Here is a 19,863-nt window from a genome sequence, read left to right as displayed (position 1 = left end):
GTGGTACTCTCAAATGTCATTAAGTGTAAAAGGGAGACATGGTGCTGAATTGGATTTAATCCAAAACAATTACAGAAATTGTATACAATCAGCTGGTCATTACACTTAAAGTGATCATGCTAAACCAACTTGATTTCAATCAGAACAACACTACTATTTCAAACTAGTGGTGACTGATACCCTCAAGATAAATGCATTTATCAAGTTTAATGGATGTGCATTCAAAAATATAAAAGTCGAGACAGCATGAAAATCTGCAATATATGCTTAGCACCAATAATTCCCAGAAAGTCAAGGATATCACTTTATAAACCTTGTGTACCTATTTCTTGCGTTAGCAAATAGAGTTGAGATATATAACTGGGATTGGTTCCAGCTCAAGTAAGAATGAAAGTAACAAAAGATAGGATGAAAATCATGTAATAAATAAACAATGAGACCAGTTTTAAGCTGCATGAAGTAGTAAGAAAAGCAAACCAAAGTCACCAGATCTCAAAATGTATATTTTAAAAAAATGACAAAAGGTCTACACTGTGCTACCTTTGGTGGCTGCATTCCCTTAATACTAACCTTTAAGGGTCTAGCAGGTGGTCCTTATTCTGGCACCACTGAAGCCTACTAACATACTAAAGGTCTGGCAGCCACTCTGAACAGACACTGTGTGATTTATTGACAATCTGAAATGGAAGGAAAAAAATGTACATTAAACCTTTCTGTGTGAAAAAGAAACATTTGTTCAGAACTCTCAGAGCCTACAGGTCATCCTCCTGTTGTGGACCATGAGATTCTTTTAAACTGTTGATAAAAAATTGGTCCCATCTTTATTATTGTACAATATAGTAAAACTAGCCCAAGTCCTAGACATAACTTTACACAGTGACAGAAACCAATGCCTAATGAAAAAGCCAAGTAAGGGACAGCATTTAGTGGGCTACATCAGTTAACCAAGGATCCATGGAAATCAATGGCTTGACTATACATCTTCATCCCAACTCATTCATATCTGTAACATCACTAATAAATCTCTGTTGCACAATATTTTTGCAATATTACTAGTCTCTCATTTAATAAATTTTTGACACTGGATTTAAGAGTGGCACTAGCAAAAACAGTCCAACACAGACAATATGAACAAGGTGAATAACTTCAGACTGAATGGTACAAGGACCATTAAAATTGCAGGACTAATATAAATTATCTTAATAAATTAAACACCTATGACATTTCACTGATATTAAAAGATCTCAGATATGGTTTTCAAATCTGAATTTGTGTGCACGTGTCTAACTTTTATGCCCAGACAGTGCCTGGCTAACATGCAGCCTGTGACTTGTAGAAACAATTGTGAGTCTTGTAGGTAGACCTGATCTGCAGATATTTACTACTGGGAGGTAGCTGGAATTGAAACAATAGGCCCAAGAGGTCTCTTGTTTGACATCTAGCTAATAGCCAAATTCAAAACCAACTGAACAGGAAATATGGTGGATCTTTCTATTGAAAGTTTCATCCAATTCTGTTGATTGCACATGCTATGAAAACAAGATCTCTCTACCTCTTGTATCTTCACCAATATTTTATCACACATCAGCATCATTTGTCAAACATTTGCAGGTCCCTATGCCATGCCATTTTGTATTGAAGTACATCAATTTCTGTTCAGCATTTGTTGTTTGATAAAGCTGCATAAATCTGTATCTACATTTATTATTTATATTTAAATCTAAGAGCAGAAAGGCATCAACTGTATAAATCTGAAAGGCATCCAAGCTAGGACACTTACTGTTAAATTTGGTCAAAATTTTTTTAAACACTTGTTTAGAAGTTATGAAAGGGTTTTTATATTTATGGCAAAATTGTGTCATTTGCAGAAATTCTGAAAACATTTCATACCAGAATGCATTCTGTAAAATTTGGTCAAATTCTATCAAGTGGCCGTCTGAGAAGTTGTTAGAGGACTTTCTGTATTTGGTAAATGGTGAAAACCTCTGACATCATTTTGAATCAATTTTAAACCCTAAGTACTAGATTCTTTATATAAAATGTACATGAATTCTTAGAGCAGTTTCTTAGGTAAGTATTTTAAAGAATCTATTTTTAGTAACCATGGCCATATCTGATTCTGTTTTTGTATCATTTGCATAAATCTGAAAGGAATTCATGCCAGGAGCCTTACTGTAAAATTTGCTCAAATTCTAATCAGCAGTTCTGAAGTTGTTCAAATGTTTTTCTATTTTCAGTAACAATGGCCATATTTGAAGGCAGAATAAAATCAGCTGGAAAAACAACAAAGATCTTTATGCCATGATTTTTTCTATCAAATTTGATCAAGTTCAGCTGTTATTCAGAAGTCATTTAGACACTTTTTTTATTTTTAGTAATGGTGGCAATAATTCATTATTTTGGCAAATTTGAAGATTAGAACTCTACCAAATTTAGCTGAAATTGGTCTGACAATTTTTGAAAATAACTTGAACAACATCAATTGTTGATGGGAAAGCAAGGGATTTTTCTATTTGCAGTAACAGCAGCCATACTTTCTTATAGATCAGTACCACTTGTAAAAATCTGAAAGATCTTAATACCAGAATGGCATTGTCAAGTTTGATCAAAATTCTCTTCAGTGGTTTCGGTGATGTCTTTAAATCGTTTTATTTTATCTTGAGCTAAGATGGCCATAACTGATGATATATCAATATTTTTTTTAAAAACTTGAATTTTATTTATGCCAGAATACTCTGTGCCAAGTGTGGTTGAAATTAGTAGGGGCTGGCATGGTAATTTAGTCATACTGATATGATGTCTGCAGTCCACAGTGATGTCTAGCATCTTGTTACAGACAAGGCATCATGTCCCATCTAGACACATTATTCTGACAAGCAGGCTGACCAGTCCTAACACTAACCTCTAAAAGCTTAGTACCAAGCAAGGCAGCTGCAAGTACCATTTTTGTAAGTCTCTGGTATGACCCCCAGGGTTCGAACCCACAACCTCCCACATCCAAAGTAGATGATCTAACCACTTAGACCCAGAGTGGTTGGGTAAAATTTGAGAACAGCAACTGCTAACAGATGCCAGATGGACACTGACAATTGACAGCAGCACAGGCCACAATAAACATGAAGGACCATGCCACAAGCTCACATTACTTTATGGCCAGGTGAGTTAAAGATAAAGGTTCACTTAATTTTATTAGCAGTTTTAGATATATATTTTATCAGTCTCAAGCATGGTTAAATTCATGTAATTAAATGTTTTGTTTTTCAATATTTTATCCAAGATGAGCCTCTCACAATTCAAAGTATATGTACTGGAATTAGTTTTTGTTTCTGGCTGTCTCAAATTTTTGACTAGCTGCTTTCTTAACACTGAAAATTTCAGTGATAATAACTTATTTGCAATACTACAATGCACACACTTTAAGATTACTTATCTTATCAAGGAAATACTAATTACTCCCATCTCCTTCTCTATATTTCTTTAATAGCTGTTTAAATAGGTCTATTTTGGACCATTGCCAAAACAACTGACACTGTAAATCTTGTATCAGTCATCTTGTATCATTTCATCCCACGATATCAAATAAAAACCATCAACACAAATTCCTCACAGTGGGCTAACTACCTTTATAAGTTAGATATGCTTTTTCTTGATTTAACTTTTCTTTCAAGAATAAATTTGTTAAAAACAATAGATAATATTCAATATATAATGCATTTAAGCAAACAGATATAGTACGGTGATAGTAATGTATTGATCTCCTCATTAAACATTCATTTCACAAAAAATAGAAATGGTGTTTCAAAACAAGGCTGACCATGAGATCAAACAGTTTGTCCAGGCATATGGGTTACTTATTAGATCATCTGGGGAGAAGCTGGAGCATAAACCCTGATCTGGTGGTGCTTTATATATAGCAGATCTGGATCTACATAAACTGTTCAAAGATGTTTACCATTATACACAGGCAAATACTGTATGTATTGATTATTGGACTGGGGCTGTTATTATAAGAGACTGGTTTATGTTTTATTTATTTCTAATAAAATCGTGTATCAATAATGCATACTACCAGCCTGGACCAGAAGTAGTCTTTTCATGCTTCCTTGTATGCAAATTGCCACTCCTATCTATACTGTTCAAGACTGATACCGAGATAGTTACAAGAAGCATATTCCATTCCTGCAATGTACACTCTGCTATTGCTATCCCTCCAACAATGTCCACTGCATTAGGGTTTATAAGAGTAATCCTGATTATTTTAAATACATAACCTGAAGACCTAGCACTCTGCATATTCATGTACATATGTATGCCAAAAAATCAAATACTGAAACTGCTAATTATGATAATGAGTCATATATGTAAGAACTCCTAGAGTTATACTGCATAAGCAATCTGTCAGAAGATAACAGCATTGACTTGTTAATTTGAAGCATACATATCAAGATTAGAACACCAGTCAGTACCAAACAGTATCAGTTAAATATATCAGACACAAGTGTCAGTTACACATTTAGGACATCACTTGGTACATAACAATGTCAGTTAAACATATGGAACATCAGTTTGTTCATAACAATGTCAGTTACACATATAGAACATCAGTTGGTTCATAACAATGTCAGTTACACATTTAGGACATCAGCTGGTACATAACAATGTCAGTTAAACATATGGAACATCAGTTGGTTCATAACAATGTCAGTTACACATTTAGGACATCAGCTGGTTCATAACAATGTCAGTTAAACATATGGAACATCAGTTGGTTCATAACAATGTCAGTTAAACATTTAGGACATCAGTTTGTACATAACAATGTCAGTTAAACATATGGAACATCAGTTGGTTCATAACAATGTCAGTTACACATTTAGGACATCAGTTGGTACATAACAATGTCAGTTACACATACATGTAGTTGCAAAGAAGAATCATTTAATGATACAGTTCTCACCTCACCCATCATAATGTTTTTCTGCGAAGCATTTCATGTTTACCATGTTACTGGCATTAGGACACCATATAATGGAGTATGTCACATGACAACTACAAAGTTAATCATTAGGCTCCAAGTAAATGTCTCTGACACATGAGGATCCAAGTTGTTCCAAGGAACTTTACAGTGAACAACCAATCTTAAAATTTAGCAGAAATCCAGAAGAATATAGTCTAATTTAAATTGTCAGGCAAATAAAACCAGGAAGACAGTGGCACTGCATTTACATGGCAGTAGGTAGTAGCTTACTGCCGAGCTCTGTAGCATCAAAGTCACGCAAGATACACTAAAGTGGGTGGGATTATAGAAAGGTAGACAGATGTAGCTCTACATGCAATGATACCAAATAATATGGATGTTCTAGCTGCACTACAAAATACAGAGGGAAAAACCTAATGTTTTCGACCTGGGTTTTTTTCACCCAAAATTCACCCGTGGTCGGAATCCGATTTTGTGTTTGGATTTTAGACTTTTTGGCCCCAGATGTAAGGCAAGCCGGTCTGAACTGCACACAGACAGGTGAACCTCTGCAAAAAGTTGGATAAGGTGGGCATTTGGAATAAAGAGTGGTGTTGATACAAACATGATGGGTCTGTTAAGCAAAAAAATAAAAAACGAACTCCAACTTTTACCCTTCAGCTCATGCACGAGTGAAATAACTAATGCAAAATGACGTTTCTAACACAACTAGGCATTAGGCTAATAGGAAACCCATAGGAAGTTGATATATTAGGATGTGTTCAGAAATGGCCCCCAAAATGTGTTTCTTACGCACATTTCAGGCGAAAACAACAAAAACCTCTGGGGGTTAATAAGTTAAATGATTACGAACAATGAATATTCAAACTTTCTGTGCATCTTAACTAAAACCATGTCCTTTCACATTTCTAACAGGCTTCAAAAAACTTTCCCATTGCTAGACAGCTTGACCTCTGAAACATGAAATTTTGTTCTATGCCTAAAATTTGTGTTGTTTATTCAGATTAAGTCTACTAGTCTTCTAGTCCCTATCAAGGATGCATTCTTCAGAATAAGTAGTCCTATTAATAAGCAAATACAGACCGATTAAATTAATCATACTTTTATCCATCTAACAAGTTCAGATAATCAATTAAGGTTAACAGAAAGTTACAACTCCATTTGGAGCCCAGAAAATCCTTGCCAATTGTCATTTGTAAGACTGACAACCAACCAATCTAATTGAAAATCAAATCTCCACTGTAGCTGAGATCTAGCAGGCACCCATAAAAATGTCTTCAGGTGACTTTTGAAATTTTCAATCCACCTATTTTTAGTTGCAGTTTGATTGGTGAAAAAAGGACAACAAAAAAGACTTCATAATGAAATCTGACTGATCTACTTTAAAAAAAAAATTAGATCTCAATTTTAATCTGACAGGACTGACACCTCACCTTTTTCCAGTACCATGAATCTTGCAGATCAGATCTCTCTCTCTCTCTCTCTCTCTCTCTCTCTCTCTCTCGTGGGTACGTGAGAAAGCTTGCCAGTAGCTTTTTGTGGATCAGTGGTTCTTCCCGGTGTTTTTCCAGGTTCTTCCGCCACCATTTATACTGGCAATCATGTATAGCCTATCCTTTGCTGAAAAATGGCGTTAAACCCTGTAACAACAACAACTCTCTCTCTCTCTCTCTGCAAAAGACAACTACCCATATTTGCAGACAAAAAATTGTTTTTATTCAGATTCAAATAAAATGAATATTTTGCTAAACAAAAAGATAAGTAAACATAATTTGTGATAGGGGTTAGATGTTGTTTGAAAGAATATGGTTGACACTAGACTGTCAATCAGACAGTCATGCTGAGTAATATAAATTTATCAAGTTGCCATAATCATTACAATCTCCACACTTCAGGTGTTCACTGTACCTCTGTAAGTGATGTATCTTAGCAGTCAGCAATACCACAATCAATGGATCGTTAAACCATGAAAATGTTTTATCATGTAGGTCATGTACAGTAGATTTCTGAGGACAGGAGTTTACCTGAAGAGTCTGCAAATTAACTGATCCAGGATTTATACTTGATTAATGCTACTTTCAAGCCATGCTGTTGGCGTCTAATTCTGTGTATTTATTTCAAAGTTTGTCAATTCTAAGTTCTGAGAAAAGGACACAAGACACGGGGTACCTGAGTTCAATTAAGGCTACTTAACAAATGAGATATTTAATATTAGATGGACAACATCTCCCAAGTGGGCTTAACTGACCAAAGCACAAACATATTTTATGCTGTTATAAAAACCAAGAAGATCCATGGTGTAATTGCTGTAACATTCAAATGCTATAGTTAATTTCTAAGACACACGAAATGGCAAAGGATGGAAGCTGATATAGACTCAATAAATTCAGTACGAAGTGGATGGCATGCGCAGTTATGTTTAAAGTTCCAAGACCCCAGAAAAGCTGATCATATGCCATTAAAATAGTGTTGGATCCATTTCACTAAAAGCCAAATCCATTTAGATGTTAGTTGAAATTTGCAATTATAGCTGGAAAAAAATAACTGTGAAATTGAACATGAGAATGCCACCCAATGTTTAATAGTTTTCTATGCATATAACTAAAATCTGTCAGCAGAAACCATTCTTCTTTCAACCAGTGACTTTGACCTTTGAACTTCTGACCCCCAAAATCAATACCTTCTTTCCAGTTACAACCTTGAGGTAACTCCTATGGATTATACCCTGAATTATTGCTCAAAGCTGCTATTCACAGTCATTCAGACCATCTCAGTTATTTATAAACCAAGGATTGTGTTGATGAATCAGAAATTGCAAATGTATCAAACTGTTTTTTTATTCACAACTGTTGTCAATCATACAATCAAACCTGCTATAGAAATAACTAAGGTCCGTGGTAGAAAATCATTGTGATTTCTTTTCTACTAAGAACTTTTTGTGAACATAAAGTATACCTTTTTTGTACATTTTTGGCCCAACATACATCTGAGATATATATTTGTCCCACATAAACAGCTGAGGTGATCAAAATGACCTTCATTTATCTCAGAGGTGTGCCATCTACAAAGTTTGGTCCAATTGTTGGCAATGTAGAATTAACATTACTGTGTAGAAACTATTTCTATTCATTCAACAATAACTAATGATACTAAGTTTTCTGCAATAATTCTCTACAAATAAATGTATAAATTTGGACATGGTTTTTACAAGAAGTCTGTTCTTCTTCAATCAGTATCTTTTTTCTTGCACTTAATGTACAGATATTACAATACTTTGACACATTCACTGGCATGCATCAAAGACACTTGTAAGTCTTCAGACAAAAGATCAGATTACACTGACACTACTTCTCTCCTTAGCAATGAATTCTTTATTCACAATATTGGAATAATGGGTAATTTATGGACTAGTCCTGGAAATATAATTATATTATCAAATTATATCATTTTAGAAAAGATTGCTTGATACATCAGGGGCAAACAAATCACAAGCATATGTGGCAATCTGATGGGCTTCCAAAAAGGTTAATAATGATACCCAACAACAAACTTTTGTAGCCCACTTTTTTGAGTGGATCAACATTTCTTCTAATATGCCATTAAAAACATATAGATGGATAAAATTGTAAGGTGGTAAAAGGTTCAGAAAAAAGACAAATATACAAATATTTAAACATAAAACAGTTTATCAAACAATGTTTTATGTGTTTTAATAGGGGTTTTTATATTCAGCACTGAAACATCTGCAATTTAAAGCTTGACAAATGATCAAGTGAAACTCTTTTTGTCCTATGGCTACAAGAAAATATATATCCTTGAAACATTAGTTTTGCAAAATAAATAAAAGAAAGAAGCAGTGTACCTTTAAATTACAAATGAAATGAATTAATACAAAGCCAAGCCTGGATAAAAAGGTCAGTGACTGTGTACAGCTTCAAGGTTTGTGTCTGTATTATAACTACATACATTTGTTTCAAAACTAGAAATTCTTAAACATTCAAGAAAAGTCTTTAAAAGGATTAGTGCATTGCTAAATCCCATTTCATTCTTAATTGAAGTACACAATAAAATCATAGAAAATCTGGCTAAATATGATCAACCGTATTCATTTCATTAAAGAAAAATAAATGTTACTGACTTTAGCTATCACTTTTCTTCAACCAACTGAACTGGCACAGAAAAGAGAAAAACTCAGATACTTTATTATGCTTGGATATACTTCAATAAGGAAAAGTCATTACAGTAAGTACAGAATGACTTAAGCAATTAGACTTGAATTGGTTCAACATTATCAATAATGGACCAATGGAATATGCATGACGACAATACTTATTCAAGCAGCAAGACTTCCCTTTCATAAACATCAGGATCCACATCCTACGCTGCAGGACTACAGTTTAAGGGTCTCTGGGTGGCTAAGTGGTCTAAAGTGCTTGCCGGTAATTCTTTCTATAGTTTCCTGAATTCTTCCTGCACAACATGTACCGGCCTACATGTAAAGCCTATCATGTAAACCCAAAATATCAACAACTACAGTTTATACTTACTGCTTAAAAATAGAAATATGACCATCAGTCCTGCATGGCTCAGAGAACCTTACAGTTAAATATTCAATAAACAAACTTTTGGCAATCCAAGTTGTGCAGACAACAGATTTGTCCACCCCTGTATATTGATGCTTTATATTTTTCTTAAGTTCAAATTATAAATCATTCATCATTATAAATTTATAATATGTATCTATATATTTTTTTTAAAAAACTTGTTGTAAAATATGTTTGGCATCTTACAGTCTGAAAAACTTGTTAGGGCTGTTAAACTTTGTTCTGCAAGAGGAAGAACTCTGCTTAAAAACAGAACGTCCATTCTAAATGGTCCTTGTCATTGGTTACTTCCCCATCTTTCCTCCAAACAAGAAATCTAGGCAAGTAGTAGGCTTTCTGTTGACATTTCCTATAATTCTATTGACTGAATATGCTATGGCCAAAGGGATTTTAATGTGAGAAATGTTAAAGGTGGTGTGTAAGGCTAGATAGGGCAGAATGAACTGATATAACAGAATCACCAATATAGTTATCAGGTTTCAAATCAGCAACAAGAGTGGAAAAGGAAATTAGAACACATATCAACATCAGGGAAAGCTGAAAAGATAAATAAAGATTACAGGAGTTAGAAAATCAATAACAATCTTGAGAAATGGTAATATTCTCCTAACATACTGGGTCAGCATTTAGTTACTGGACGGTCTGTAGGGTTCTCCTTCATTCATTCATTCATTCATTCATTCATACAAACACAGACAGACAGATAGATAGATAGATAGATAGATAGATAGATAGATAGATAGATAGATAGATAGATAGATAGAGAGATAGATAAATAGAAAGAGAGACAGAAAGAGTTGTTGATGTAGGGTTTAATGCCATTTTTCAGCACAAGATACTGGCTATACTAGGCAGCCAGTATAACTAGTGGAGGAAGAACCCTGGAAAACCCCAAGAAGAACCAATGACCCACAAAAATCTACTGGCAGGCTTTCTCACATACACATGTTAGCTGAGCCTGGGACTCAAACCCAGGCAGACAGAGGTGAAATGGCAGTGATTCGGTAAGCGCTTTAGACCACTTGGCCACTAGGGGCCCAGAAAGAAAGAATGAGGGAAATGAAGAGGGACAGAAGAGTTCAAATAAACTAAGTTGAGTGATGAGACATCACTGAAAACCATGTAGCCAGGTAGTAGTGCATTAAATTTGGACAGCAAATTAGTATGCTTACATCAATATAAAGAGTAATTATCAAAATGCCTTACACATTTATTTTACACCACTGAGGTCCCCACATCCCAAAACCCACATGGTGCAGTGGACCCACTCTTCTAGTTCAAGATTTATGACATGCTCCCTCACCCTAGCCAGGTAGATCCATTGTGTTGTAGTCAAAGGCCAAATGTATTGCATGCATAAAATTGCTGGTATTGTCAATTGTGTCAACAATGAAACTCTTTCACATTCACATGCATGTGTTTTAGTGGTTGATGGACATTAACCCTATCCGAAGCAAGTTATCACTGACTGATTTACACAATTTGCCATTTGATGATGAAAACGTACTGACTTTGTGTTTTTAAACAATTTTCATATTAAGAACTGAATCAGCGAAAAGCATTTTTAACTGCCATGTTTGCATTATTTGGTTTATAAAATCAGTTTGAAACCATAAATGAACAGTGACATAAGTACCACTTCATTATATTTTTGTTGTTATCCAATGGGCCTAAGATTCATCCATAAAATATAATTATGCAGGTCAGAAACATGTCGGACAATTCAATGTTGTGAAATTCTAGTAGCACTTGATCAATGTTGTCTTCTGAAATCAGCCATTTTTGTACAAATACGAAAAAAAAACAATGAAGCAAATTCTACTTAATGCATGATGTTACTACAAGAATGTATACAAATAAAAAAAAAATATAAATACACAATCTTATCAATGGATTGTTGCAACGACTCAAATGTCATGCATGGTACTATATTTGTTCATGGTTGTGTCAATTCATTTGTAAAAAAGGGTTTGGTTCATTCATATATCAACTTTAATACATTAGTGTGTTGTCTGTGAATAGTTATGGTAATGTTTTACCCACAAGGATAAAATTAGGATGAACAGTATTGTATCAAGATGCATTTTACATTTTACAGGGGTTGTTTCAAACAATTTTAGAAATCTTTTTAACCGCCATATTAAAGTGAACTTTCAGAAAGTAAAAAAATTCTTCTTTAACTTGTAGTTTATTAAGCATTTTTATTAACTAACCACGACAATAATGTAATCTAGTTACTCCTATCACCAGAAATTAATTACAATGTAATTAGTTACTCCTATCACCTGAAATTAATTACAATGTAATCTAGTTGCTCCTATCACATGAAATTAATTACAATGTATAGTTCCTAATGTGTTCTGATGAAAATATACTTCAGATGAATGAATATATTTCATATGAATGATACATTCATACACTTACAGAAAGTGTTTATAATACACATATAACACAAAATTTTCTTCTTGAAAATAAAGTATTTCTTAAACTAATGTTAAATGCAATATGCAACCTCAGAAATAGAGGACATTAAATTCAAATAAAAGAATGGAAGATAACACCCACCCACACCCACTAAAGATCTGACATACATACATACATACATATATACATGCATAAACACATACACACATGTATTTTGCACTTCTTGCTTTGCTCTCACTTCTCATGTCTGAATTCAGCTCTCATTTCTCCCTATACTGTCCAAAATGAAAAGTTACTTTTTAAAATTCATGTCTAGCTAATGACCCTTGATGGTCATAGGGACAAGTAGAGATCACTAGTCAGAAACGGTGAAAACAACTGTTTCAATGTTTCTCTAGTTTTTGTTTCTTCATCCATGTTTCTTGGCACATAAGCATCATTTCTCCAATACTGAAATTGCCTTATATCAGCTAGTTTTTTCTCAAAGTTACTCAATTTCTGTTCAGCAGCTGTTTTATATAAAGTTTTGTAAATGTTTTTCTAACTTTACTTTTAGCAGTCCTATATCATGGCAGAACATTATCACTTAAGCCGAAAGTCATTAGTAACTGGGATAATTCTGACAAATTTGATCCAAATCTGTTAAAAGATATTTTTAGAAGTTGTTTAAATGTATGTATTTCATATCAAAACTGCATATCAACCAACCATCTCATCATTTGCCATCCATCAACACATCAGCATATTAATCTGGCCAACAACAAAAATGTACAATATTGCAATGGTTTAAATATTTCAGTAGGCAGGTAGTTTTGTTATATATATATATATATATATATATATATATATATATATATATATATATATATATATATATATATATATTATTATTTACCATTCATCAACACATCTGCATATCAATCAACTATTTCATCATTTACCATTCATCAACACATCTGCATATCAATCAACTATCTCATCATTTACCATTCATCAACACATCTGTATATCAATCAACTATCTCATCATTTACCATTCATCAACACATCTGCATAGCAATCAACTATCTCATCATTTACCATTCATCAACACTGAGCTGCATGTCAATCAACTATCTCATCATTTACCATTCATCAACACATCTGCATATTAATCAACTATCTCATCATTTACCATTCATCAACACTGAACTGCATATCAATCAACTATCTCATCATTAACCATTCATCAACACATCTGTATATCAATCAACTATCTCATCATTTACCATTCATCAACACATCTGCATAGCAATTAACTATCTCATCATTTACCATTCATCAACACTGATCTGCATATCAATCAGCTATCTCATCATTTACCATTCATCAACACTGATCTGCATATCAATCAGCTATCTCATCATTTACCATTCATCAACACTGATCTGCATATCAATCAACTATCTCATCATTTACCATTCATCAACACATCTGCATATTAATCAACTATCTCATCATTTACCATTCATCAACACTGAGCTGCATGTCAATCAACTATCTCAACATTTACCATTCATCAACACATCTGCATATTAATCAACTATCTCATCATTTACCATTCATCAACACATCTGTATATCAATCAACTATCTCATCATTTACCATTCATCAACACATCTGTATATCAATCAACTATTTCATCATTTACCATTCATCAACACATCTGCATATTAATCAACTATCTCATCATTTACCATTCATCAACACTGATCTGCATATCAATCAACTATCTCATCATTTACCATTCATCAACACATCTGTATATCAATCAACTATCTCATCATTTACCATTCATCAACAATGAGCTGCATACCAATCAACTATCTCATCATTTACCATTCATCAACACATCTGTATATCAATCAACTATCTCATCATTTATCATTCATCAACACATCTGCATAGCAATCAACTATCTCATCATTTACCATTCATCAACACTGATCTGCATATCAATCAACTATCTCATCATTTATCATTCATCAACACATCTGCATAGCAATCAACTATCTCATCATTTACCATTCATCAACACTGATCTACATATCAATCAACTATCTCATCATTTACCATTCATCAACACTGATCTGCATATCAATCGACTATCTCATCATTTACCATTCATCAACACATCTGTATATCAATCAACTATCTCATCATTTACCATTCATCAACACTGATCTGCATACCAATCAAATATTTCATCATTTACCATTCATCAACACATCTGTATATGAATCAATTATCTCATCATTTACCACTCATCAACACATCTGTATATCAATCAACCATCTCATCATTTACCATTCATCAACACATCTGTATATCAATCAACTATCTCATCATTTACCATTCATCAACACTGATTTGCATGTCAAGCAAATATCTCATCATTTATCATCACATTGTTTAGTACTGTACAAGAAACAGAAAAATATCTTAAAATTTACTTGTATCAAAAACTGCTGTTTAATTTAAAACAAAGATTCTTGTGGGATATTTTAACTTATATTGAAAATATACACTATATTAAGTATGTAATTAATATAACATGCATATTTTTAAGTAAATTAAATGCAAGTTTGCTTTCAAGCACAGATATATGTGGGCTTTTTCAGTGAATCATGTCTTTTATGTGGCAACTAAGATTTCATATGTGGAGCTGACATTTTCTTTTTGAAATATGAAATGTTTCTTCTGATATTTTTGTCGCTAGGTTGTAAGGAAACAAATGCTGTGTACATTTATTTCAAGAGAAGCACAATATGTGCATATTATATAATACAAAATAGGTGATGAAGCTAAATTTAATTTTCAAACTTTGTATTTAAGTTATACTGCATTTACGCTAACTTTAGGTCAACCTGAGTGAAATCTGAAACAGTCTATGAACTCATAAAGTGATATAAGTTTTAACTTCAAACCCTTATTTGTATATTTAATATTTAGTTATCGCCAATCATTTGAACTTTGACCTTATAACAAATCTTCTAAATACATAATATAGGTATATCTCAAGCTTAATATATATTGTACCATTAATTTATTTTTGTGAAAATTAATTTTAGGAGTTTTGTAAAAATGATGCTTTCATTATCCCCTAAATTTGCAGATAAAGGAAGGAGGGTATTATTTTTAGAGAAGAATCATTGTTCAACATGCCATGCAATTCATGATAACTGCTATCCCATGATAACTGATACCTCCATGAAAACCATAATCCCATAAATCTGGTACCCCATGAAAACTGATATCCCATGAAAACCAAAACCTCATGAAAACAGATACCATATGAAAACCACAATCCCATAAAAACTGGTACCCCATGAAAACTGATACCCCATCAAACAGTGGAGTCACAGTATATACGAAATGTTTCAATTTGCATGCAATAATTTTTTTAATTCACTCAAGAGCTACTTTTTGTGTAGAGTATATGTGGCATCACTGCCTCAAAACAAAAATGCTAATACACACAGAGACTGATCAAATTTTTTGCATGTAATGTCACTACACCCCCTGAAAGAAACACACACATGTACATGTTGACAGATCAATGTACAACATTTTCAATAAGAAATAAAATGACATATGAGATGGAACTAAATCTTTACTAATAATTGGGTCACTATTTAAATAAATCAGATGATGGAAATCTATGTGCAGCTAGTTAAAAAATAAAAACATTACAAAAGTTTTTTTCAGCTTCTAACAGAGTACTAGGAGTCTTTCCCTGCTCATCAATTTTTTGTAACAAAATTGTTTATTTCAGTACCAATAATTCTAAAAATATCAGGACCAAAGCTATTTCTACAATAACAAGTTGAAAGACAATATTATTCATCATCAACAGAGGTGCACCGTAGTACTGGTTTACCATTGTATATTTTTCCAGTGGTACATATTACTGTCCTTTTCACTTTACAGTTACCTCAGTAGTTTCCATCAGCAAAAAATGTACCGAAATTCCTGAGTAATCTTAGTATGATATTAATTAAACTAAAATCATGTTTTCATGTTACAGAACAAAATAATTCCAAAAACTATCCATATTTTTACAAAATAGTTGTATATGTCACATATTAATTACTAATATTACAAATTATATTAAAAAACCTTTATTCCCATGATTGACACATGTCACATATACCAAACATGACTGCCGAATGGGACGTTGTCAGACATTTGGGCCAAATCTATCTTTTCGAAATATTTCTGATATCTTGTTTTCTTTTTGTTATTCACAAGCATATGCTATGTGTTAAGTATATGTATTCCTTTGTAAAATCGATAATCATTCCAAGATTTTCAACAGAACATTTGTTTTCTGTTTGAATGTTACATATTTTTCTAGTCAACTATTTTCTTCTTTCTTTAGTGACTGTTTATGTTGGCTTCTCATGGGTCAGTGGTACTTTCCAGGGCTTCCCCCCCCCCCCATCCACTGTTTATACTAGCCACCATGTATAGTCTATCTTGTACTGAAAAATGGTGTTAAACACTACAACAACAACAAATGTTTATGTTTACTGGCCCTCCCTAATAAATATCTTGCCCGGGTGTTGACATCCACTGGATCATCCAGATCAAACTTTCCATGGCTAGAGTAGCCAGTAAACTAGATGCTTCCGTGTCAATACTTAATACTTTTATCAACAAGCACTCTAATGACAGCACAACAATTTTCACAAAGTGTCACCTATAGTTAAGTTTACTCAACCCACTTTAAGTACAGATTTTGATGACAATTTTATACAACAATGAACAAACACATAGCATATTCTTCTACTATATGGTACTGACCATTTCATGCAGGTGGCAGGCTGCAATTTTATTTCCAACCAAGATATTTTATTTTCTTCTTTCTCAAGGTAATTCTTTTTCACTTTGCTAATAATATTAAAGTATGGATATAATATCTGCTATAAATCTGAGCAAGATATTTCTACCAGCTATCTGTGAGGCACAAATATAAAACTTTTTAAATCTTACGCCCCTGCTTTAGAAAATTAAATCTGTGGTCGCTAATATAATTATGATAAACCATGGTACATACACAGTATATTCTAAAATACCCCAATACAAAATTATTTGAGGTACACAACTCTATGTTTGTATTTCCTACAGAAAACATGCCACTGATAAATGAGAAATTTTCTCAAACATCTATTTCATAAACAATGTATTTCTTATAGCAGATGCTCAGCTTGCATCCAATGTCGTATATCTGTTGTTGTTATTCTTGTAGGATTTAATGCCATTTTTCAGCACAAAATAAGCTATACATGGCAGCCAGTATAAATTGTGGAGGAAGAACCTGGGAAAACCCCAGAAAGAACCACTGACCTGCGATAAGCTACCGGCAAGCTTTCTCACATACACACATTGGCCGAATACGAAACTTGAACCCACAATGAAAGAAGGTGAGATGGCAGTGATCCATAATGGTGGGCGCTTTAGACCACTTGGCCAGAGTTCAGGCTCCTATATCAATCTGTACTATACATACAATGTTGTATATCAATCTGCAATATACATTCAATGTTACGTGTCAAACACTCTGCAACATATATCCAATGTTGTGTATCAGGCACTTGACAACATACATCCAATGTTGTGTATCAGATTGTGTATCACTCTGCAACATACTGTACATCCAATGCTGCATATCACTTAGCAACATACATCCAGTGTTGTGTCTTCAACAACATAAATCAATGTTGTGTATCAGACACTCAACAATATACTGTACATCTGATGTTGTATATCACTTAGCAACATACATCCAATGTTGTGTCTTCAACAACATACAATAAATGCTGTGTATCAGACACTCAAAGTTATACTGTATATCCCATTGTGTGTACTCAACAACATACACCTATATCTAATGTTGTATATCAGACACTCAAAGTTATACTGTACATACCATTGTGTGTACTCAATAACATACACCTATATCTAATGTTGTGTATCAGATGCTCAAAGTTATACTGTACATGCCATGCTGTGTACTCAACAACATACATCTATATCTAATGTTGTGTATCAGACACTCAAAGTTATACTGTACATACCATTGTGTGTTCTCGGCAACATACACCTATATCTAATGTTGTATATCAGACACTCAGCAATGTACCACTTGTCACATTTTGAATTGCCATCAATTCTGCAAATTTATTTGTGTCTGAATGTGTTTAACTGTTGTCTTGGAGAATATAAACAAAACAATACAATGACAGTTGCAACTTTACTGAACTTAATGTTCATATACTGTCATTTTTGGGGCTTCTTTTGGCAAAATCTACAGCTGGAAAATCTTGATACATGCATGGTAGAGCATCAGTAATTCAATTTTCATAAAGGTCCTTAAGTGTATATTTTGTACATTTTACAACTGTTAAATAGGTACAAAATTGCTTTTCATATTCCTAATCTTGTAAATTTTGATGTAAAATTTTGTCATTTGATGTGATTTTGATTTTTAACATAGCTTTAACAATTTTTCAGTCATATTGCTACGATGTCTGCAATGTGGCAGTTTATAGTGATAACTAGCATGGGGCATCATGCCGCAGACATGTAGCACGATGTCCAACCCAGTCACATTATCCTGACACCAGGGTGACCTAGTGAGTCCTAACACTAACCTCTTAATACTGAACGCCAAGCGAGGCAGCTGTTAGTACCATTTTTGTAAGTCTCTGGTATGACTCGGCTGGGGATCGAACCCACAACCTCTCGCATCTGAGGCGGATGCTCTAACCACTATGCCACCGGAGCGGTTGGAAGAAAATTTAAACAATGATCTAACGGGGAACAAAGTTTCCACAACAAGTGAAGCATGACATGTAGACCTGCAAAATCATTCAATTTGAATGTCTAGATCTCTGAACACATAAAAAATCTGCTAAACAATACAATTCTTAGCTACAAAACACACACAAACACACACACACACATCTGAGCCTGAAACAAAGAGTTCTTTGCCCCATGCAAGTACAAACCATCCACAAAGTTTAATAACTATACAATTTGAGTTAATTGTGCTGAAATAAAATCAATAACATGTGCATGAACAGACGGATGAACAACATCATGACATAATGGACTCTATCTTATGCTGGACGTATAAAAGTTAGTACATTTACAATTCCGATAGTGTCATCATTATGAACTGGCTGCAAAAGTTAAATGCCCTCCAGATATTGACATTACTGAGAAAATGTCCTAAACTGCTAAGAAGAATTCAACTTGCTCATCTTGTACATACTATATTTGGAAAACTAATTTGAAAAGAGCTCCATGAAAATCTAAATCTTGGGAAATGGTAAAACTTTCCATGTTAATGCAAAAGTTGCAAACCAAACAATTATTGAACTTACTAAACAAATTTATGTAACTAAGCTTAACAACCACACATTTTTACTAAACTTACCGGCTTAGTGGTAACCACACAAATCCACTGTGACGTGTTAAAGACTATGAACACACATTACATCTATTCAGGTGTTTGCAATGAGAGTGAATATTGACATGAAAGACAGTGTGGGTGTGAAGTCATGCTTTAAGGTATTTTTATACTCAGTACAATGAATGCTGTAAGTCTAACTACCTGACCTCTAGCCATGAATGCCAGCTCCAGTGACGCAGGTACTAGTTAATAACACTCAACAGATTGCAAGGTATTAGATACAACTATAGCATGCTGCCTTAATACCCCATGTTCACATACATACATCTTTGCTAGTCATGAATAGTTCATTCACTTCATCCCACAGTAATGTGTATCAAAGTGGATCAACTGCCCTTG

At 33.6% G+C, this 19,863-nt stretch overlaps 1 protein-coding gene across 1 annotated transcript in view; it reads right to left on the bottom strand.

Annotated features, from left to right (window-relative positions):
• LOC149786051 (synaptotagmin-1-like) overlaps window positions 1-19,516 on the bottom strand; it is a 128,626-nt gene extending 109,110 nt beyond the window's left edge. Inside the window, exons 1-2 of the mRNA XM_089976343.1 lie at window positions 19,489-19,516; window positions 571-677 (exon numbers count right to left, since the gene is read on the bottom strand). The gene's annotated coding sequence lies outside the window, so the exon portion shown is untranslated. The remainder of the gene's footprint in view (window positions 1-570; window positions 678-19,488) is intronic.
• Between the last annotated feature and the right edge of the window lie 347 nt (window positions 19,517-19,863).

Source organism: Sinohyriopsis cumingii, chromosome 12, assembly GCF_028554795.1.
Source record: "Sinohyriopsis cumingii isolate HCF-2022 chromosome 12, ASM2855479v2, whole genome shotgun sequence".
Taxonomy (NCBI): domain Eukaryota; kingdom Metazoa; phylum Mollusca; class Bivalvia; order Unionida; family Unionidae; genus Sinohyriopsis; species Sinohyriopsis cumingii.
Note: the sequence above shows the minus strand (reverse complement) of the source record. Positions and strands in the feature narration are given on the sequence as shown.